The sequence below is a fragment of the Neovison vison genome, chromosome 11 (genome assembly GCF_020171115.1).
Source record: "Neovison vison isolate M4711 chromosome 11, ASM_NN_V1, whole genome shotgun sequence".
Lineage (NCBI taxonomy): Eukaryota > Metazoa > Chordata > Mammalia > Carnivora > Mustelidae > Neogale > Neogale vison.
This window is the reverse complement of record NC_058101.1, coordinates 191,179,346-191,203,378: the sequence shown is the minus strand read 5'-3', so window position 1 is coordinate 191,203,378 and position 24,033 is coordinate 191,179,346.

Here is a 24,033-nt window from a genome sequence, read left to right as displayed (position 1 = left end):
TTTAAATTATATCTTTCAACCCTCAGCTTTAGAAACCCACATCCTTGCGCTATTTCTCACCTTTTCTTCTCCATCCTCCCTCCCAAGCTCAGCCTTTTAAATATATGTAATTTTTACATTCTCAAGGCTTATAACATTACATTCTGTTTTAAAACTATAATTCTCACACTTATTTTAGTCTTTTATCCTTCATTTAAATGAATTCAATGCACACTGCCAGTATTTACCAAATTTATTATTGGCTGGATTTTAACATCATGATTTCATCAAAGACCATGGAAACTATATTCATTGATTTCTTACATGTTCAAAAAATGTTTATCTGCGGCCTTTATAGACATTTTGCTTTCTTGCTCTAAAGTCTGACATTTTTTTAAAAAACTGTTGGTGGAATGCAAGTTGGTGCAGCCTCTTTGGAGAACAGTGTGGAGATTCCTTAAAAAATTAAAAATAGAACTTCCCTATGACCCTGCAATTGCACTCCTGGGTATTTACCCCAAAGATACAGATGTCGTGAAAAGAAGGGCCATCTGTACCCCAATGTTTATAGCAGAAATGGCCACGGTCGCCAAACTATGGAAAGAACCAAGATGCCCTTCAACGGACGAATGGATAAGGAAGATGTGGTCCATATACACTATGGAGTATTATGCCTCCATCAGAAAGGATGAATACCCAACTTTTGTAGCAACATGGACGGGACTGGAAGAAATTATGCTGAGTGAAATAAGTCAAAGAGAGAGAGTCAGTTATCATATGGTCTCACTTATTTGTGGAGCCTAACAAATAGCATGGAGGACAGGGGGTGTTAGAGAGGAAAATGGAGTTAGGAGAAATTGGAAGGGGAGGTGAATCATGAGAGACTATGGACTCTGAAAAACAATCTGAGGGGTTTGAAGTGGCGGGGGGTGGGAGGTTGGGGTACCGGGTGGTGGGTATTATGGAGGGCACGGATTGCATGGAGAACTGGGTGTGGTGACAAAAATAATGAATACTGTTTTTCTGAAAATAAATAAATTAATTTCTAAAAAAAAAAAAAAATTATTAGTGTTTAAAGGGCCCAAAATTTAGGAGACTACAGAAAAACCCAAAAGATGTTTTAATTCAGTTGACTAAAGAAAACGTAATAAACTACACTTATTTACTTAAAAAAAAAAAGTTTTTTAAGAACTCCATAGACTCCATTTTCTTTTAGTCCTGATTGTTGCTATGGTTAACTATAAAACTAAATTAATTTTACTGCCTTACAGCAAACTTGAATTTTACATGTCTGCTTAGGCAAATAGTTTCATCTTTAGAATTTAGTAATTTTACTAGACTATGTCTCAACTACAATTATTTTCTGTTAATTTCTTGAGGATATGTTTGGTCCATCATTCTGCAGATTGAACCCCCCTTTTTTTTTCCTACAAAAAGTTCTTCAATTGTGTTGTTTATAGGTTTTCTCCTCCTTATTTTGATTCTTTTATTTAGAGATAACAACAAAGGGCATTTCGAATTTCTAGCACATTCTTTCTAATCCTCTTTAACTCTTAATTTGTCCCATTCTTTTCTAGCCTGTCCTCTAGTGATTTTTTTTTTTCATTTGCCTTTTGTTTCTCTTGTTCTTTTCCTAATTTCCATTTTCTTGTGGCATCTCTGTAAAGATTCCATGATGGTGTTTCCTTGTAATTATTTCTCATCTTTGAGTCCTGGAAAAGATATTCGTGAGTAAAGAAGAAATGAGGTAGTTTTGGGCCACGCTCTAGCCCGATTTTCAATGAAATTTTGTAACATTTGATTTCCACTATGAATTTGTTTGGTAGCCTTTACTTTCTTCTAGCTGGTTTCTTAGACGCAATCATACCATTCACAATGCCTGGTCACTCTCCTCCATCCATATTGGCTCACTGAAGGACTCTACATGCAAACTTGTCCCACCATCTATTCAGTGTCAAACAGAGCTCAGGAAAGTTTCCAGCCTGGAGTCCTGTCTTCCTTCTCCAAAGAGCGGGTTGATGGTATGTGTTATAGACTGAATTACGTCCCCACAAAATTCGTATGTTGAAGTCCTAGACTTCAGTAGCTCAGGATGTGACTATTATTTTTAAGGAACTGATTGTAGTGAAGGAAGGGGAAACTGATGAGAAATGGAAAAAAAAAAGAAAGAAAAGTCAAAGTTGCTTGATAGGTTGAGGCAATATACTATCTTGCATAGTTCTTTAGGTTTGTTGCTTTTATTACTCTTGATATTTAACTAGAATGTGATTTTCTTAAGGGTAAGAGCCATGTATCATGTATTATATATATTTGACAGACACAAAGTGGTTTAGTTTGACTTCTTCTGAATCCCTAAGACCCACTCACCCCCTCTACCACATGGTGTTTGGTCTATATTAAGTAGTTAATAAACACATCTTGGCTAATTAACAGATAACACACCCACACAGAGAGAAAAAATGAGAGAGGGAGAGGAAGATGGGGTGAGGGGAATGACAGGAGGGATGTGGGAAGTAATCTCCAAAACACTAAGTGATTTACAGAAATTACTATATCCATGTGAAAATCAGCAAGAATGAGATACCTATCTTTATTCTTGTAAAATGGGACATATGGCATGGAATATGTAAATGTCCAATGCAAAGTCATTGCCAAGTGACCTGGAAGTAAGAATGATGTTTCAATACTTATTTGTGGACAATTTTTATCTATTACCCCTGAGAGGACCTTTGTTACTTTGGGGTTGTTTCTCTTTCCACCTTCTTATCAAGCCAATATGACTTAAAGAACCATTAATGGGACTCTAATTGAATAAAGCAACAATCCTTTCATATTGTTCGGTTGACTTCTTGTCATTTCTAAAAATGACCTTACTCAGAAAGATTGACTTTGAAGACCTTTATGTACAAAAGGTTTATTCAGCCAGTACTTAACTTCCTGGTGTTTTTTCCCCTCTAAACTGCAGATCAAAGCACTAGATTTCACAGTTGGATTTACTTTATTTGTATATTCATTCTATTTATTTCAACAGACAAATTTCTGTTTGAGATCAGGAATGCTTCTTTATATCTCTAACTTATGAACTAGTAGTCACATTCAGATGAAAGATCTACTCTTCAAGTAGATAGACAGATCTTAACACAAACAAAATAATACAAACTGAATTACAAAGATGTCCAGAGAAAACTAGAGTTGTACCATAAAAACAAAGAAACTACATATTATAAACATTCATGTCAATGTCCCATGTTTCTTTGGTCAATTATGAATGAGTAAATTTCCCCACTTGCTATCAAAGCTAAATAAAATGACAAGCCTTGTAATTACTGGAGAATCAGCATATGTAACCGATATCTCTTCTTAGAAATGCATGCTACTAATTGTACATGTATAATTTATATAACCTAAACTTCTCTCACCAAAAAAAAAAAAAAAAAAAAAAAGGTGAATTATCTAGCATATTAAAATGTTCTTTACAGGGTACCTGGGTGGCTCAGTGGGTTAAAGCCTCTGCCTTCGGCTCGGGTCATGGTCCCAGGGTCCTGGAATTGAGCCCTGCATTGGGCTCTCTGCTCAGCGGGGAACCTGCTTCCTCCTCTCTCTCTCTGCCTGCCTCTCTGCCTACTTGTGATCTCTGTCAAATAAATAAATAAAATCTAAAAAAAAATAAAATGTTCTTTTATTTTTTATTTTACTTATTTTTTATATTTTCCAATTCTACTAAAATGGTCTTTATAACATGATTTTCTGAAATAAACTGTTCTGTGAGAACTATTAAGTTAATTCAGGAAAGTCTCAGGATATAAAATTAATATACAGGAATCAGTTGCATTTCTATACACTAATAATGAAGTACCAGAGAAATTAAGAAAACAGTCTCATTTACAACTGCACCAAAAAGAATAAAATACCTTAGAATAAACTTAATGAGAAGTGTAAAATGTACTGTGAAAACTATAAGACACTGAGGAAAGAAACTGGAGACACCATGAACAAATAGAAAAAATGTTTCATGCTCATGGATTGGCAGAACCAAGAATGTTAAAGTTTCCATACAGCCCAAAGCAATCTACAGATTTAATGCAATCCCTATCAGAATATCAACATTTTTTTCATATAACTAGACTAAATACTAAAATTTTTATGGAACCACAAAAGACCCCAAAAGGACAAAGCAATCTTGAAGAACAACAAAAAAGCTTAAATCGTCACAACCCCAGATTTCAAGACACACCACAAAGCTGTAGTAATCAAAACAGTATGGTTCTGGCACAAAAAAAGACACATAGATCAGTGGAACAGAAAAGAAAGCCCAGAAATAAACCCATGCTTATATGGTCAATTAATGAACAACAAAGAAAGCAAAAATTCACAATAGGGAAAAGCCAATCTCTTCAACAAATGGTGCTGGGCAAACCAGACAGATACATGCAAAAGACTGAAAGTGGACCACTTCCTTGTATCATACACAAAAATACACTCAAAATAGATTAAAGACTTAAACATGAGACCTGAAGCCATAAAACTCCTAGAATAAAACGTAAGACTTAATTTCTTTGATATTGGTTATAGAAGTGTTTTTCTAGATATACCTCCTCAGCCAAGGGAAACAAAAACAAAAATAAACAATTGGGACTACACCAAAATACGAAACTTTTGCACAGCAAGAAGAACCATCAACAAATGGTATTGAATGTTACAAATTATATATCTGACAAGAGGTTAATATCCAAAATATATAAAGTACTTAACTCAAAACAAACAAACAACAACAACAAAAAACAAATAATCTGACTAAAAATGGACAGAGGATCTGAACAGACCTTTTTCGAAAGAAGACATACAAATGGCCAATAGACACATGAAAAGATGCCCAACATCACTCATCATCAGGGAAAAGCAAATCTAAAGCACAATGGGATATCATCTCACACCTGTCAAAATAGCTAGAATCAGAAAGACAAGAAATAGTAGCTGTTGACAAGGATGTGGAGAAAAAGGTACCCTCATGCACTGTGGGCGGCGGGGAGAAAATTGGTGCATGTACTATGGAAAATAGCATGGAGGTTCCTCAAAAAGTTGAAAATAGACTTACCATATGATCCAGTAATTTCATGGCTGGATATTTACCAAAAAACAAAAACATTAATTCAAAAAGATATATGTCCCCTTATATTAATTACAGTATTATTTACAATAGCCAATATATGGAATTGGCCCAAGCTCTCATCAATAGATGAATAGATAAAGAAGATGTGGTATATACACAATGGAATATTACTCTGCCATAAAAATAATGATGGGCCTAGGTGGTATCATGCTAAATAAAGTAAGTGAGTCCTTGGAATGCCTGGGTGGCTCAGTTGGTTAAGTGTCTGCCTTTGACATGGATCATGATCTCAGAGTATTGGGCTCAAGTCCCTGCTGCTCCCCCTGCTTGTGCTCTCTCTCACAAAAAAATAAAATCTTAAAAAAAAAAATAAGTCAGTACAAGAAAGAAAAATACCATATAAACCATTACTCCTGTGGAATTTAAGAAACAAACAAACAAACAGTAAAGAAAAAAGAGACAAACAAACAAACAAAAAAAAGACTCTTAGATATAGAGAATGAACAGGTTGTTGCCAGAGGGGAGGAGTTAGTGAGTAAAATAGGTGAAGTAGTTTAAGAGCAGACTTATCTTGATAAGGACGGGTAATGTATAGAATAGCTAAATCATTATACTGTACATCTGAAACTAATATAACACTGTATGCTAATTATACTTCAATAAAAAATAAAGAACAAAAAGAATGCTTCCCATTAATAAGTGGATTTATTATTTCATTAAATCCATGATAACTTTCTGTCATTTATCCCTATGAATTTTTTAAAGATTTATTTATTTATTTGAGAGAGAGAGAAAGGGAGAGTGAGGGGAGGGGCAGAGAGGGAGAAACTTTAAGCAGACTCCCCATTTAGCCCAGAAGCCAACTTGGAGTTTGATCTCATGAGACCACGACCTGAGCTGAAAACAAGAGTCAGATATTTAACTGACTGAGTCACCCAAGCACCCTGAGAAATAAACTTTTTTACAGAGTTAAATTCTTTCTTATATTTCATGGTCCTTGGCTTTTAAATTAATGTATATTTATATTCGGTTATTATCTTACAAAAATAATCAGTGCAGTAATCACAAAATATTCTCATGGCCATGGGAACATAGTTGAAAATACCCTGTCATTTGAAATTTTTAAAAATGTGATTGTCTGGCACTATGGCCAATCTCCAAATAAGCAAGTCTGTTTTCAAGAAGAATGGAGAACTCTAGTTGGTACATGGTCATTAATATTCTTTACATCAATAGTGTCCAACGTCACTGATCTATGTTCTTTATAGATATCACCCATATCTTCTTTGGATGAGCATGTCTGTGATGCTTTTCAGACAATAAAGAAGCCCAGCCTACATTGACATATTAATCATTTTATGTCTGCTATAAATTATAAGGTGCTCCAAAGATTATTGATTGCATGTCACTGCTTATTCAGATGAGCAAAATAAATACGTGGAGACATTAAATAAGTTGTTTAAAGCAACAAAACTGGTAACACTAGAAGATTTTCCAAAGAAATCAGGATCTTAGTACATGCTGATGTCTAATGTAATATATTTTTGGTTATTAATCTCTAATATAATGTGAGTTTTACCTAATCTCTAATGTAATGTGAGTTTCACACCGAAGGCTTTTTTTTTTTAAATAAAATCTTATCTTATAAACCCATACTCAGTATATCTCCTCTTTCTTAGCTCCATTAGCAATGGTCAGTATAATTCAGCGATGAGAATTATGATTATGTGCTTAATCTACTATGTGTCAAGTGACCAAGTAATTTGATAGATGCATATTATCCAATCTTGTCCTGAAAATAACCCCAGGAGATCTATGCAATCAGTTATCCTAGTTTTGATGAAGGAAGCAGGGCTTCAGAAGGTTAAGTATTTAAATAAATGTAAACAGCAAAAATGTGGTGGGGCCACTATTTGACCCATGTTTGTTTAACTCCAATATCTAAATTCCACCTGTGACTATTTAATTTTTATGTCCTTAAATTGCATTCTTGCTTCAATCTTGAGATCCTTGAAGATATAAATCCTACTTGTACTTGTTTTTATTACATATAATGCCTTGAAGCTAAAATGATAAGTGATCTTTGATTTAGAAAAGGGGTAATGATCAGTAAAGGTGACATGGGGACCATTAGATAGGCTGTGGAGATGCAAGAACTTACAAATGCATGATGGCTCCATTTATTAAAAAAATTAAAATTAAAAAAAAAAAAAGATTTGTTTTCAGTTCTGAATCAAAGAGGTCTGAATTCCTAGGGAGTGGCATTATCAATTTCACTAAAATGGAAGGACCTAGAATGTGGGAGGTATTGGTGCTCCTTTTAACCCAGCCCTTTTAAGTAACCTGATACCTTGCCCATGGCAAGAAAAGAACACCTGACACATAATCCCATTTTACAAATTAGTTCTAGAACATCTTGAGCCCTCAGGAACATTTTATATTGCTTCAGGTCTCACTGCTATCCAAGGCACCACCTTGAGTACTCTTTTTCTCACTCCCGACCACAAATCTCCTCTAGTTAGAAATTAACCATTCTTCTAACATTTATCTCCACATTTCGGGGACAAGTCAACACCCTCTCTTGTGTTGCTTCCAGTCTGTCAGTGGCAGTCTCTGGCTCTCTTGGTTGCGTCCTCTTGTGGGTGTCTCTCCTCACATTTCTCTTTTAAAGAGAAATAAAATCTTTAAAAAAAAAAAAAAAAAGAAGAAGAAACAGTGTATGTTTATATGCCTGTGTGTGTGTTTGTGTGTGTGTCTGTCTGTGTTTTTTTTTTTTTTAATTTTTTTAAATTTATTTGACAGAGAGAGATCACAAGTAGGCAGAGAGGCAAGCAAAGAGAGAGAGGAGGAAGCAGGCTCCCCGCCGAACAGAGAGCCCAATGTGGGACTCGATCCCAGGACCCTGAGATCATGACCTGAGCCAAAGGCAGCGGCTTAACCCACTGAGCCACCCAGGCGCCCAAGTGTCTGTGTTTCTTGATTTAGAACCTGGTGATTTTGTGAAATGTAATTAATTTCCATGGATGTTGGATAATAAAATCCAAATTTAATAAGCATTCTTCAAAAAAAAAATAAATACCTCTTCTATTTAAAACTATAAAAGCACACATTCAAATAAAACATTAAAATCTTAGGGGAACATGAAAGTATCTTAATGCAACAATATTTGAATTATATACCAACGTTTCCTAAAATCTCTGTGTTTAGGAATGAAGAAAATATTTTCCATGATCCTAAAAATACACAGTGGCTGCTAAAGATATATCCAGTCTTAGGTTTGGAAAAGACCACTCATGTTCCTTAGTCCAGTCATCTCTAAGACAGATGTTTCTGCAGTATCATAAGTTCAACACCAAGTGGAAAATACTTAGTGTTTGAATAAATGTGCTGTAGACTTAGTTAGATTAATCCTTGCTTCATCTTCTCTTCGACAGTGCAAATAATTGTTTTTTTCCATGACATCCTTCCCACAAATCTTTGCTTATTTTTCAACTAGCTTTGTGGTCCTTCAATATTTTCAAATATAAGGATTCTTTTCACTCACCGGGGCAAAAAAATTGTTTTCTCCTCCATATTTCCCTCCTTGAGTAACCTTGACCGATTTTTTCCAGCCAGATGGAAACTTTAGTCAAGGGAGATTTCAACTATGTCAGTGAATTTCTGAATATCTTACCTTGTGTATTTCCTAGTAAGAAAGCATCTATTTTATTGTCTGAGGGAAAGTTTTGGTGAAATGATTAATTAGCTTACCTTATCAGAAGACAACACGATACGGAAGGACATGAGATTTGTACTCACATACGGGGTTTAGTTCCTATTTGTACTAAGGTTTCTGCTATGACCACAAAATTGAGTGAATCACTTAACCTCTCTGTACTTGCTTCCCCATCTGTAAATGAGAATAATAAAATTCACTTTCTAGAGCTATTCTACAGATCAGAAGTATTCAACACAAAGTACTCCAAAAGTATTAACTCATAATATTCTGCTGGATGTAGTAAATCTAGAACCAGAACCTACTATGTACACTAAGAGGTTCTGAGGCTTTTCCAGCTAATGGAGTAGATATCCTAAAATTGTGCAATCTTTCCTGTATGTTTCACGGCACAACCCTACATGCATGATGGGACATCAACACATGTGATATCATTAGTAACATCCTTGCTGCAAAGGCAGAAATGAGACAGTCTCAACAACTCAAAGACCGGTTTTACTCCATGTATTGTTTTTGGCACACCCCAGAATTCCAGTACCTTATTGCATTTCTGTCAATAGACAAGTTGATTGGTTTAAAAATATTTTCAGATACCGTTGTGATCAGTGAATTGTCATTTGAAATAGATCTTATACACGTGGGTATGCTAAATAACTTGCCAGAAAAGTTGGCAGTGTTTATTTAAGGAGATTGACTTTAATTTCAGATACTATAATTAATTATGCATTAATGTAAATCTTTCTTTTTATATGGGTTCAGCTAACTTAGTGTTAGCATATAAAGCTTCAAAAGCTTAGAGAGAAAAACAAAAACTAAAGAAGGTTGAAACCCTTAAATTTACTGAGAGCAAACAAGCTAGTGTTCCTGTCGCAACATTCAACTGAGAAAATAGAATGTACAGAATGCATTTATCAACCTAGCTTTCTTACTAAATTAAATTAAAATGAAGCTTTGTTTTTATTTATATTTATGACATTCAACTAAAAGGTTATGATGTAGTTGGCATCATCCTGGCATGTCTCACAATGTCATTTCTCTCCCACCCCCTGGTGTGAAGGCAGCAGCACTGGAAGTATGTATCGAATCACCAATCTCACTGAAAAGAGAAAGAATCTCAAAGTACACGACCATTTGCTGAGTATCCACAGAATACTTTATGTAAGTTGGTTTTTGACTATATTATCTCTCACCCATGTCTTCCATAGGCAACCATGTTTAGGAATGACTAAATTCACATACGCAGTAAGTGTTGGAGCGGAGAGTCATGCTATCTCTTCAGTCTGTGATTGTTTACCTATTGCATGAAAATCTGACCTTCAAAAGAAGCAGACAGTAACTTTACTACTGGATGGTTATATTAAAAAATATTTTTAAAGTAATAATAAATTTGTCTAACTTGTTCAGAAAATTTCACTCTATTTGTCCACTATAAAAATAACTTAGTGTTAACTTTTCCCAAAATAATAATAGGAATGCATTTCTTCTACATATATGAAGATATTAATTATTTGAGAAAGCTGCAGAGCCTAGAATGTTAGATACAATGAACAATGCCTTCATGAACTGGACATTTGAGATCTAAAACTAGGGAAAACATGAGCTCTTCTTTCTAAAGCGGAATAGACTGCAGGTGAGAACATGGCTGTGTCTTGCTGGTGGCACATCTTTCCTCCTTGCTCTCATTAAGCTTCTTTGACTCATGTGCCATCGAGCACAGATGTCATCCTTTCCAGGTGCCATTCCCTAAACCATCAATGTACCATATAACACACGCTGTCCTCCAGGAAACAATCAGAGAAATAGGCCCAATTCTCATGGATTTGCACCATGACTGCAAGAACCTACTATTTCACTCTGAGCTTTCCTTCTGGAAATTATAGACAAGGGTGAACCAGTATTTTAAATTTCTCTTTACTTAGCATTTCACAATCGTCATAAACCCCTAATTGTCATAACAGAAGTATCACCCTTTGTCTAAACTTATTTGCATATAAGATATTCATTGCAATACATTTTATTTCTACTAATGGTGGAAACCTATGTCTTCAACCTATTGAAAATCTGACATTAAATGTTGGGTAAAAAAAAAAAAAAGTTGGGTAATTGCCATAGTTTTATAATGTAATCATTTCATCTAATTTTACAAACAATTATACATGACTAATCTGGATAGATTTAAGTTTAATAATACCAAACTCATAGAACAAACTGACTAGTTAGTGTTCATTTCTTTGATTTCTCTATTGCCTTTTTCAGTTGACTAAAAATGAGTAGATTTTGGCATGTCCAAAGAGCATGATACTAATTTCAACATTTCTCCTGCCTTATTGGGACTTGGACAATTAAAGCACTTCCTGAATTTAAATTAATGTAAATTTCTTAAAACACCACCTCTAGACATGCAAAGCCTGAGCTGGGGTGTAGGTGTTTCTCTTCTGCCTTCTTTTGGGACTTCCCCAAAATTTATTTTCACAGTACAGTAAGCTCTTCATGTAAGTAATCTAGATGGAAACCTAACTTTCATCAAGTTTATATTCAAACTTGAGAAACAAAATGCACACAATCAAGACACCTGTCTCCAGGCCATTCACAAACTGAGGTTGGCCATTTCTTACCTGTTTGATCTTGAATGAGTTACTTAACCTCTGTGTCACGGTTTTACAATCAAAGCCCTCATCTCCTAAGTGTATGGCGGGGAATGAGAACATGAACAGAAAGTGCTTACACCAGCGCCGTGAGCACACTGAGCGTTCAATCAATCTTAGCTATTGTTGTGGATCGTATTTTATCAATATAGCTGTCAAAATGTAATAATGCGATTTTAATTTATGGATGAAGTTATTGCTGAGTGAGTTAATAATGTGTTCAGAGAAGTATGAATGAGAAAAGAACAAACAATTGAGGATGTAGGCATTGTTCCACAAAATGTGGGTCAGACATATTGTGTGAGATTATACAGTTGTCAGACCATTTAAATTCCAAATCTGTGGCCTAATCAAAGTAGCGAAAGTGTTTGAAACTTCTAACATAGACTTGTTCTATATAATTAGTTGACATGTTCTTCACCAAATTTTCAGCTACAGAGTGCATTAAAATTTGTTTCTCAACAGAAAAAATGTTTGAATTTTAATGTTTGCAGCAAGGGTCATAATATCTCTAAGAAATAAATATACTAAATCATTATTTGCCATTTACTTACATGACAACCCCAAGGTCTAGTTCAACAGTTATCAGAAATACAGTCACTGCAAACAAAAAATGCCATATAGTTTTGTCAAACCATACTGCTTCGTCTTTAAAATTAGTACTTGAAGCTTGGGGAACCTGGGTGACTTAGTTGGTAAAGTGGCTGACCCTTGATTTTGGCTTATGTCATGATCTCAGGGTTCTAAGATTGAGCTCTACGTGGAGAGTCTGCTTCTCCCTCTCCCTCTGCCTCTCCTCCCATTCATTCTCTCTCTCTCTCTCTCCAAATAAATAAAAATCTTAAAAATAAAATAAAATTAGTACTTGAGGTCTGACTTACACACCCTTGAATATAGTTTGCAAGGCCAGTATCTATGCATTTTTCTATATTTGAGCATCATGTTAATATATGGTGACATTACTGAGTGGAAGCTCAGAAAACACTAGAAACACGTTACTTCCGAAAAGACAGCCTACTGGGGGCAGTACACAGACAGTACTAGATCCAAATCAAAGGTCTCCCATCTCCAGAAGTACAATTCAAACTCAAGCATATCCCTGAAAAGAAAAGATGCGTCCTCATTTTAGGAATTAAGGGGAAGATTAAGAGCCAGAGAAACTGATTAATTAGAACTTTGCAAGAGCTCCTGCAGGTGGGAGGTAGGAAGATCCAGCCAGGGGTTGACAGGAAACAAACAGATGGTTAATGACTTATGGGTCGATAAAAGGGCTGGTTTGGGACTAATCTCACAATCACCATCTCTTCTTACCCTTTTTGTCTTCATGCCAAACAGGTGTTTGGAAATCTGAATAGTGAAAGGTTGAATAGTTAATTTAGGAGGCTGGAAAATTAAAATAGCAAATTAACACGGGAAATGCTAAATAGCCAAAATAAAATCTGGACATCTTTCTTCATCTAGGTTGATAGGTGACCTGAATTTTTCCTTGAACAATTAAGGCTGATTACTTTGATTCTGCACATTAATTTTGTGTCATCTTTTTGATTGACAATTATATACATATTTAGAATAGAAAATGGAGTCATTTGATCATCTGTTTTCATATTAAAATAAATGTTTTGATTTATTACTATAGATGTATTTGAACTGATAGAGTAATCATTCTTCTCACATACACCCTTTTTTCTTTACCTATTTTGACCTAGAATGGATGGTGGCTGAGCATATGCTATCAACAAACTTTTGACTGAGTTAATTCAATTAAATAAAACTCTTACTGAATCTTAAAAAGAAAGTTGTATTTTTTTCAATACCTTAACATTCACTCTATCTGTAGAAATCCTCATCATTCTGAAAGACTAAATCATCCCATGCCATATAGAGATTCTATACTTTTACCACATTTATTTCGGATTATGTTCCACATATACACCTTGTGCTTGAGTGTAAAGATTAAAATAAGTCAAAATATTTATCAAATAAATCAGAATTACCGGACAACCTTGTTAAAAATGTAGATCCAAATTCTGTCACAAATCATCTCACAGACCTGTTGGAGATGGAACTCAAAAATCTTTAAGTATGCATCTGCTCTAATTCTTATGCACACCTTTAAAGTCTGAGATGAATTGCTATAGATATTATTGTAAAAATTCATGAAGAGCACTCTAAATTTTAAATCATGGCTATTATACACACTGCCTTAAGAACATCTATGTGAAAAGCACATGATATGGTCAGTGAGCACATTGGTGTTAGGATCATCACAGAAATAAACTCTATGACTTGTAGGTCTGTAACTTCTGACAAGTCTTTCAACTTCCCTAAGCTCTGGGTTAAAGATCTGCTCCACTGAGTCATTAAGGCCCACTGTCTTTTCATCCTAACATGCCATAATTCTAGAATTGGTATTCTACTGATTCACTGGTTTCATAAATCCTTAGAACTCCACAATTAATATTAGATAAGATAACTCATTATGTTTCAATTTTTTTATAAAGATTTTATTTATTTATTTGTCCGAGAGAGAGTGTGTAAGCACAAGCAAGGGAAGTGCCAGGAAGAGTGAGAAGCAGTCTCCCCGCTGAGCAGGGAGCCTGAGGTGACACTCAAACCTTGGGATCATGACTTGAGCCCAAGGCAGATGCTTAACCAACTGAGCCACAAGGCGTCCCTGTGTTTCAGTTTTTAATAGTTGCATGTAAATGTGTATTTATTGCTACCCACTAAACTACTTTAAAATGCTTACTTTGTGTTTACAATAATTTAGAAATGGGAAAGAAATTTCTTAACAAAATATATCTAGCCTGAGTATTAAATCAGAAAAATGATGGGAGAATAATTCTAATTTACGTATATCAAATGAATATTCATTGCTCTGTACTCAGAGAAAGGAAATAAATTCTTAATAAGCTGCTTCGTATGTTAACATCTGGATATCTAAGATGTAAAAGAAACCAGCCAATTGTAAAATCTCCTTGGTGATCTTTGTAATATAACTTTGAAAATTTTACATTTCAAAAGAACCAGGAAAACCCTATTTTAATATCTCTCTATTATATACTGATCAAGCTCTGTAAAATTCATCCTGATAGAAGAGAACTGAAATAAAAAAAAAAAAAGGAATTGAAATCATTATCTCATGTGTTACCAGGGCTTCTCAAGAATGGAAAAGCATTCAAATATTTAAATCAGACCTGTTTAAAACTATTCGATAATACTGCTAACAAGAGAGCAGATGTGCACCTGACAAAAGCTGGGATATGCAGAATGTCGTTTGAAAATTGTTTGTAGATTTCTGTTGGCCACATATGACAAATGTGTGCTCAACTATCACATTCCCACGGTGCTGTCAGAATTTTTCCGAGGTTGAGTTGGCCGTTACAAAGTTCAACTCTGGCTCTACTCCTTATTAGTTCATCAGCCTCAGCAAAAACAATGAACCAGTGAAAAATTTTCTCCATTAAAAAGGTAATGTTAGGTTTTCTTCTGTAGAGGTAACATGATAAAGAATGTTTGGATAGATTTTAAGAACAGAGAAGTCAAATGCCTGGTTGACTCTCACAGAAGATCACAAATTTACACAGTTATTAGACACTACCAGCTCCTCTGAGTAGCTCAAATTTCTCTTCAGGAACTGAGGCTGAATTATCCAAACTCAACACAGGAGTACCTTGATAAATAGATTAAAAATTACTCTTCATATTTTCTGCCATGGTAATCATGTGCTTCCTTCATTGCTAATATTTTTACAGTATAATCAGCGCAAAAATTGCTGAGAAAAATGTTTCAAGGACACCCCCCCCATTTATGTCAACATGAGTAAGATTCGTTTAGGAAAAACAAGCATATATTGTGTGAATTGAGGTACAAAATTTCCCAATTTTGTATTTGGTTTAAAGAGTGGATTGTTTATCTCTTCACGTAAAAATGTTAGAACATTAGCACTTGATTATTATGTCTCGAAATGAAAAGCTGTGTTTTATTGTATTATTTTGCCCTCAAGGTTAATTGATTTGTGATGATTTGAGGTGTCAGGCATAATTTAAGTTATGAAATTGAGACAATAAGTTCTAACAATCTACACAATATTCTGTCATTAAACAATCTATATGTGTGCTCAATAATTTTACATGAGTGTCAACTTGCAGAAATAGAGCAATATAATGTTCTCATAAGTATCTGAGTAGATTCTGCATGCCAGGTTCTTTTATGGGCCCAGGGGACACAGCATATCCAAGATAAGCAAGAGCTTTGTTTCTGTGATCCTTACCTGCTGGGGGAGGGGGCAGAAACTACATAAATTGAAAGATAAAGCTATTACAGAGTCCCGTGCCTAAAACAAAGTAGGAGAATGGGATAGACCAGATAGGGTAACTCATTTAGATGGAATAGTTTCTGAGAGACATTTGAGATAGAAATTCAATGGCAGAAAAGGAGCTATCATTGTGGGTAGCACTTCTCAATTCAAGAATAGCAATACAAAAGTCCCAAGTTGTTAAGAGACTAGCACATTCCAGGACCGAGGAGATGTCAGTACGATGGGAACATTGTGAACAAGACGAAGAGGGGCACGGGATGAGTCAAGAGCACCTTCATGTTACCCCAAACCAATGAGCTCCATACTGTGAAGTCAGGAAAGTTACAATACCTCTATCATAAATAGGTTTTGAAAAAGCATCTTAATTATATGACTAACATTCGGCCTATTTGTTTCAGTCCCTTACTAGATTTTCCACTTTTATACTTTCTTCATAACGATGAAGGACCCCCTATCCTGTGCTGAAGTCATAGCGAATGCAGCTGAGTTTGCCTTTAAATTAAAATGAAATTGGAACCCCCCAAAGAAACCTGAGGACTGCCGACTTCTGGAAAAGAAGTGTGCACTCTGCATACTCTCCCAAATGTTTTCTGTGACCAAGCATAATTCATTCATCCGAGAAGCTCCTCTCGTTGTCAAATCAATAATGTTTTTTTGTGCGAACGTGTCGGATAGAAGCAAGCAGTAGGCAAAAGCAGGGTAAATGCAGCCACAGCTCGTAGTTTCAAAACTTTGTGATTTTCAATAATTGTAATTGAAGAGTTGATAAACCAAACCAAATGTGTCTTTATTTCTGCAAATTCAACAATTTTACGTTCCCAGGAAAACTCAGCTGAGAGTTTTACTCTTCCCTCAATCAGACTGATGTTTAGCAAGGATCAAGCCTTTTCAAGAAGCAATTTACTTTGTCAACTAATTCTCATACTGGTGAACTTCATAAAAGTGAGCAATTCCATATTTTTGAACCAATCATAAATGTCTCAAGATATGCCACAAGACACAGAAACGCCTCTGTGCTATCTTCCAGCACTGTTGACTCACCAGCACGGCCCTAGCTGGGATGAGAAAAACCAAATTGTGCCTTATCTAATGCACACAAGAAACAGCTCCTTTGGTTTCCTGATGGTCTATGAATAGAGGGACCACATAATTTATCTTCTAAACTGGGACATGTTTGAGATTAAAAAGAGACTCTATTAACAGCTGCCGGGAGGACCACGGGCACTAGCCAGGACCGTCCCAGGCAAATTGTGACATGTGACCTCCCTATCTATGAAACACAGGCCCCAGGAGCCTTTAGAAAATTATACCTTATCTCCTCACAGAGAAATATGAAACATAATAAATTGTAAACATTTTTGATGAAGGAAAAAACTGTTTGGGCCATTCTATCTAAAACCTCTGAGCGTTAGAACTTCTCTTTCCTTTCACTGACTTCATACTGCGTGTAAATAGTGAGCGCCCTGATACGCAGAGGTCCTGAGCTTCTTGGAGAAAAGCACCACGCTCTTTGGCTGCAGTCATCTGTGCACGGACACACTGCCATTGTGACATAGAGAAGACTGACCCGGATGCACCAAGAGTCCCGGCGGACGCCCACTTAACCCATTTGTTACCAAGTTTAAAAAAATTCCTAGGGGGCGCCTGGGTGGCTCAGTGGGTTAAGCCTCTGCCTTCTGCTCAGGTCATGATCTCAGGGTCCTGGTATCGAGCCCCGCGTCGGGCTCTCTGCTCAGCAGGGAGCCTGGTTCCTCCTCTCTCTGCCTCTCTGCCTACCTGTGATCTCTGTCAAGTAAATTAAAAAAAAAAAAAATTCCTAGTGCTAGAAAAACAGGTGCAGGGTGTTTCTCTAGAAATAGCAGCAGGTGAATCTTTCTTCTCTGTGTGTGGCTACCCTTGGGAATTCAAGTGGTATTAGCCTTGCTAGTACCAAGCTTTAACTCATGGCTTAGAAACCTCTCCTGCCTTGACTATAAGCGGCTGATTCTATATGTATCATCAACTTTCCCATATCACAAGTGGAGCTAGAGGGAGAAAAAAGGTGCTGTAGAAGAAAATTAAAGGAGGAGGGAGGAGGAATGGATGGAGGGGAAGGAGGAACCAAAAAGAGATAGAGGGAGAAAGGGAAGACAATGAGGAAATGGACACAGAGAATGAAAACAAGACTGAAGCTCAAACGGGACTTAATCCTTCACATATTTATACTTTTTTAAATTTTTAATCTGTTTGGTACTTGTGAATGTTGGATGCTATGAGAGTCTTACAGAACTGAGAGAAAGCCCTACAGACACATCATTCACAGTATCTCACTCAGACCGTAGCAGATTGTGACCGACTGTGACCTGCTCAGGATCACACCAAGAGTCAGTGGCCAAGTAAGCTCCAAAACCCTTGTCTCCTGACTCTTGAGCCCAGTGTTTTATTTACAAAAGTGCTTTGCTCTTCTAAAGTGCTGATCCGTTTATCTAATAAAACATCAAGTTGGAGTTTCTCTGGTTTCATCAGTTTAGAAATGCGATACTCGTTTTAAAGACCCCAAACATATCTGTTTCTGAAATGTTCACCTGCTTCTCATCCTCCCCCAGGTTTTAATTTTAATATACCTTTTACTTCCCTTTACAGAAATAATATAAACTTTGGTATGCCATAAAATTTGACTAAATAAATAAATGAAGAGAAGGCAGAGGCCCTACAGGCTTTCTTCAGCTCTGATTTTCCAAATAAAAATTACATACAGAAAACACAAGGTACCAGTCAAAACAGATAATGCCAAATAGGAGAGGAATAAATTGTGTAGCCTGTGAGATGTGCTTTGTATCTTCAATAAAGCCACAATAATTGGGGACAGCCTGAAAATTATTATTCTTGCATTATTTGCCAGTAACAACTGAGAAACGGAGTGACAAAATACCTTTTCGTGAGCTTTTCTGGATAGACTTTGTAGAACCAAAATGTTAATAAATAAATAATTAAGGGGTCTTTTTGACTATTTGTGATTGCTTTAATCTGAATATTGAAACTCCTCAACCAAAAATACACCTCATATTTATAGTATTATTTGCTTGCTTTTCCTCTGTTCTTTTTGATTGATTGATTGATTGATTGATTGATTTTCAGCATAACAGTATTCATTGTTTTTTGCACCACACCCAGTGCTCCATGCAATCCGTACCCTCTCCAATACCTACCACCTGGTTCCCCCAACTTCCCACCCCCCACTGCTTCAAACCCCTCAGATTGTTTTTCAGAGTCCATAGTCTCTCATGGTTCACCTCCCCTTCCAATTTTCCCCAACTCCCCTCTCCTCTCTAACTCCCCTTGTCCTCCATGCTATTTGTTACGCTCCACAAATAAGTGAAACCATATGATAATTGACTCTCTCTGCTTGACTTATTTCACTCAGCATAATCTCTTCCAGTCCCATCCATGTTGCTATAAAAGTTGGGTATTCATCCTTTCTGATGGAGGCATAATACTCCATAGTATATAGGGACCACATCTTCCTTATCCATTCGTCCGTTGAAGGGCATCTTGGTTCTTTCCACAGTTTGGTGACCGTGGCCATTGCTGCTATAAACATTGGGGTACAGATGGCCCTTCTTTTCACGACATCTGTATCTTTGGGGCAAATACCCAATAGTGCAATTGCAGGGTCATAGGGCAGCTCTATTTTTAATTTCTTGAGGAATCTCCACACTGTTCTCCAAAGTGGCTGCACCAACTTGCATTCCCACCAACAGTGTAAGAGGGTTCCCCTTTCTCCACATCCCCTCCAACACATGTTGTTTCCTGTCTTGCTAATTTTGGCCATTCTAACTAGTGTAAGGTACACGACAAGGATGCCCACTTTCACCACTCTTGTTTAATTCAACATAGTATTAGAAGTCCTAGCAACAGCAATCAGACAACAAAGAGAAATAAAAGGTATCCAAATTGGTAATGAAGAAGTCAAACTGTCTCTCTTGACAGATGACATGATTCTTTATATGGAAAACCCAAAAGACTCCACCCCCAAACTACTAGAACTCATACAGCAATTCAGTAATGTGGCAGGATACAAAGTCAATGTACAGAAATCAGTGGCTTTTTCATACACTAACGATGAAAATACAGAAAGGGAAATTAGAGAATCGATTCCATTTACTATAGCACCAAGAACCATAAGATACCCGGGAATAAACCTATCCAAAGAGGTAAAGGATCTGTACTCGAAGAACTACAGAACACTCGTGAAAAAAATTGAAGAAGACACAAAAAGATGTTCCTTTTTTTTTTTTTAGGATCTTATTTATTTGACAGACAGAGATCAGAAATAGTCAGAGAGGAAGGCGGGGGCGGGGGTTGGGGAGCATGGAGCAAGCTCCCCACTGAGCAAAGAGCCAGATGCGGGGCTCAGGGCTCCATTTCAGGACCCTGGGATCATGACCTGAGCCAAAGGCAGAGGCTTTAACCCACTGAGCCACCCAGGTGCCCCTCTTCTGTTCTCTTCGATATGTAATTTGTTATGTAATGTGCCACATATATATTCACTTGGAGAACCAGACTTTGTGTATTGCACATGAATTGTCTATGGTAAATTCTGTTCTAAGTCTTCTTTATAATCTGTTAAGACATCTGGACATAAATATAGAGCAATAAAACATAAATGTAAAAAACCCTAAAATGTGAATTCCTGACATCAGTAATGAAAAAGGGGTCATCACTACTGATCCTATGGAGTTAAAAATATAGTAAAGGAATATTTTGAACAATTCTCTGAAACACAAATTTGAAATTAAGATGAAATGAACAATTCCTTGAAAGACAAAATTTATCATAACTCACATGTGGAAAGACACATAATTTGAATTTAAAAAATGGAATCAATAATTAATAACATTCCATAACAGAAAGCACCAGACCCAGATGGTTTCACTATTGAATTCTACCAAACATTTAAGGAAAAATTATGCCAGTCTCTACAAGCTCTGCCAAAAAAAAAAAAAAAGTCATAAAGGACGGGGTACTTCCTGATTCATTCTATGAGAACATCATCACCCTAATATCAAAAGCAGATAAAAACATTATGAGAAAGGACCAACAAACTGAATTGTGCATAAAAAATATATATACCAAAAAAAAAAAATATATATATATATATATATATACCATGCCCAGCTGGGATTTATTCTAGTTGTGCAAGTTGTTTCAACAGTCAAAAATCGAGGAATATAATCTAGATATATTATATTATATAATATATCTATGAAACAGTGTATATATAATATAATCTAAATATATATAGGTATAATAAAGAAGAAAAATCACATGATCATGATGTAGAAAAAGCATTTGAAAAAACTGAAAATACAATTCAATTCCTGATTAAAATCCCTAGCTAACTGGGAGTAGAGGAGAACTTCCTCCTGTCTGCAAGAAACCTGCAGTCAACATCATACTTAAGGGTTAAAAAAACAAAAAAGTAGATGCTTCCTCCCTAAGATGGGGAATAAGACAAAGGTGTCCCATCTCACTATCCCTATTCAACATTGTATTAGAAGTCCACGTTAATCCAATAAGACAAGAAAATAAAATACAATGTATTCAGATTAAGAAGGAAGAAATGAAACTGTCTTTGTTTGCTGATGACATGATATTCTATATAAAAAATTCTGAAAAATCAACACAAAACCTCCTGGAACTATTAAGTAATTACTGCAAGGTTATAAGATTAAAGATTAATATACAAAAGTCAATTACATTTATACATTCTAACAATAAACAATTGAAATATGAGGTTAAACACATAAAACTATTTAAATTACCACCAAAAATATACTAACAAAATATGTATAGGATCTTTGTGAGGAAAATTGCAAAATTCTGATGGAAGACATTAAAGAAGATCTAAATAAATGAAGTTATTCCATGTTCATGGGTAAGAAGACATAATGTTGTTAAGATGTCAGTTATGTCCATTTTGATCAAGATTCAATACAATCCCCACCAAAATCCCAGCAAGTTGTTTTTCAGTTGTCAGCAAATTAATGCAAATGTTTACATGGGGAGGCAAAAAGTCCCAGAATAGCTATCACTCAAAAAAGAACAAAATTAGAAAACTGACACTAACTAACCCCAAGACTTACTATAAAGCTGTAGTAATCAAGAAAATGTTGTTTTGGCAAAAGAACAGAAAAACAGACTGTTGCAACCAATAGATAGCCCAGAAATAGAGCCACTTAAATATCTTCAATTGAAGTTTAACATAGAAGCAAAGGCAAATTGATGGAGAAAGACGTCATTTCAACAAATGGTGCTAAAATAATGGACATCCACATGCAAAATACTGAATCTAGACACGGACCTTATAACTTTCACAAAAATTGATTCAAAATGGATCACAGGTCTCAAAGTTAAATTCAGGATTACAAAACATCTACAAAATAACAGGAGAAAACCTAGGTGTCCTTGAGATAGGTGATGACTTTGTAAACACAATACCAAAAATGAGCCAAAAAAGAAAAAAAAAAACAAAAAAACGTTTTAAATTAAAACCTAAAATGTCTACTCTGTAAATGACTCCACTAAGAGACTAAAAAGACAAGGTACAAATTGGGAGAAAACATTTCAAAATACACATGTGGTAAAGGACTGCGAAATATACAGGTCAATTGAAAATGTCAAAACCCAACAATGAAAATACCCAAATAACCCAATTAGAAAATGGACAGAAGATCTGAATAGACACATCACCAAAGAAGATATACAGATGTCAAATGAGCATATGAAAAATATGTGCTATGTCCTATGCCATTAGGAAATTGAAAATTAAAACAAAAATGAGATACCACTAAACCTCTATTAGAGTGGCTAAAATCCAATACACTACGACACCAAATGATAGTGAGGATGTGGATCAGCAGAAACTCTCATTCACTTCTGGGGGGAATGAATGAGGGAATTTCTGGGGGGAAAGTGCAGCACTTTGCAAGAAAGTTAGATAGTTTTTTCTAAAGTTAAACACAGTTGTAGCACCTACTCCAGAAATCTTGCTCCTACAGACTTACCAAAATGAATTGAAAATTTGCACTGACCCTAAAATCTGTACAATGTTTATAATAGCATTATTCATAATTGCCCGAAGCAACCACAATGTCCTTCAATAGGTATGGATAAACAAGCTATGGTACAGCCATACAACTAAATAATATTCGATGATAAAAACAAATGAGCTATCAAGCCATGAAAAGTCAGGGAGGAAACTTGAATGCACATCGCTAAGTGAAAAGAGCCAGTTTGGTAAGGCTGCATACTGTATGATTCCAACTATCCGACATCCTGGAAAAGGCAAAACTGGAGAGAAGAAAAAGATCAGGGGTTGCTAGAGGTTCAGGGCTGGAGAGAACAACGACTAGGAGGAACACAGGGGGACTATTAAGGCCAGTGGAATTAATCTGTATCATACTGTATTATAACACATGATATTATAAATTTGTCAAAATCCACAGAAATGCACAATTCCAAGAGTGAGTCCTAATGCAAACTGTAGGTAGACCGTAATTTATAAACAAAGCAATATTGCTCTATCAGTTATAACAAATATACCACATTAATGCAAGATAATAATAATAGGAGAAATCTGGGGATCTGGGGGCAAGGAGAATATATAGGAACTCTTTGTATTTACTGCACAACTTTTCTGGAAATCTGTTAATGCTCTAAAGAGACCTGCTATAAAAAGAAGATCCTAGGCATCAGGGAAATACAAATCAAAACCACAATGAGATATCACCTCACACCAGTCAGAATGGCTAAAATCAACAAGTCAGGAAATGACAGATGCTGGTGAGGATGCGGAGAAAGGGGAACCCTCCTACACTGTTGGTGGGAATGCAAGCTGGTGCAACCACTCTGGAAAACAGCATGGAGGTTCCTCAAAATGTTGAAAATAGAACTGCCCTATGACCCAGCAATTGCACTACTGGGTATTTACCCTAAAGATACAAATGTAGTGATCCAAAGGGGCACGTGCACCCGAATGTTTATAGCAGCAATGTCCACAATAGCCAAACTATGGAAAGAACCTAGATGTCCATCAACAGATGAATGGATCAAGAAGATGTGGTATATATACACAATGGACTACTATGCAGCCATCAAAAGAAACGAAATCTTGCCATTTGCGACAACATGGATGGAACTAGAGCGTATCATGCTTAGCGAAATAAGTCAAGCGGAGAAAGACAACTATCATATGATCTCCCTGATATGAGGAAGTGGAGAT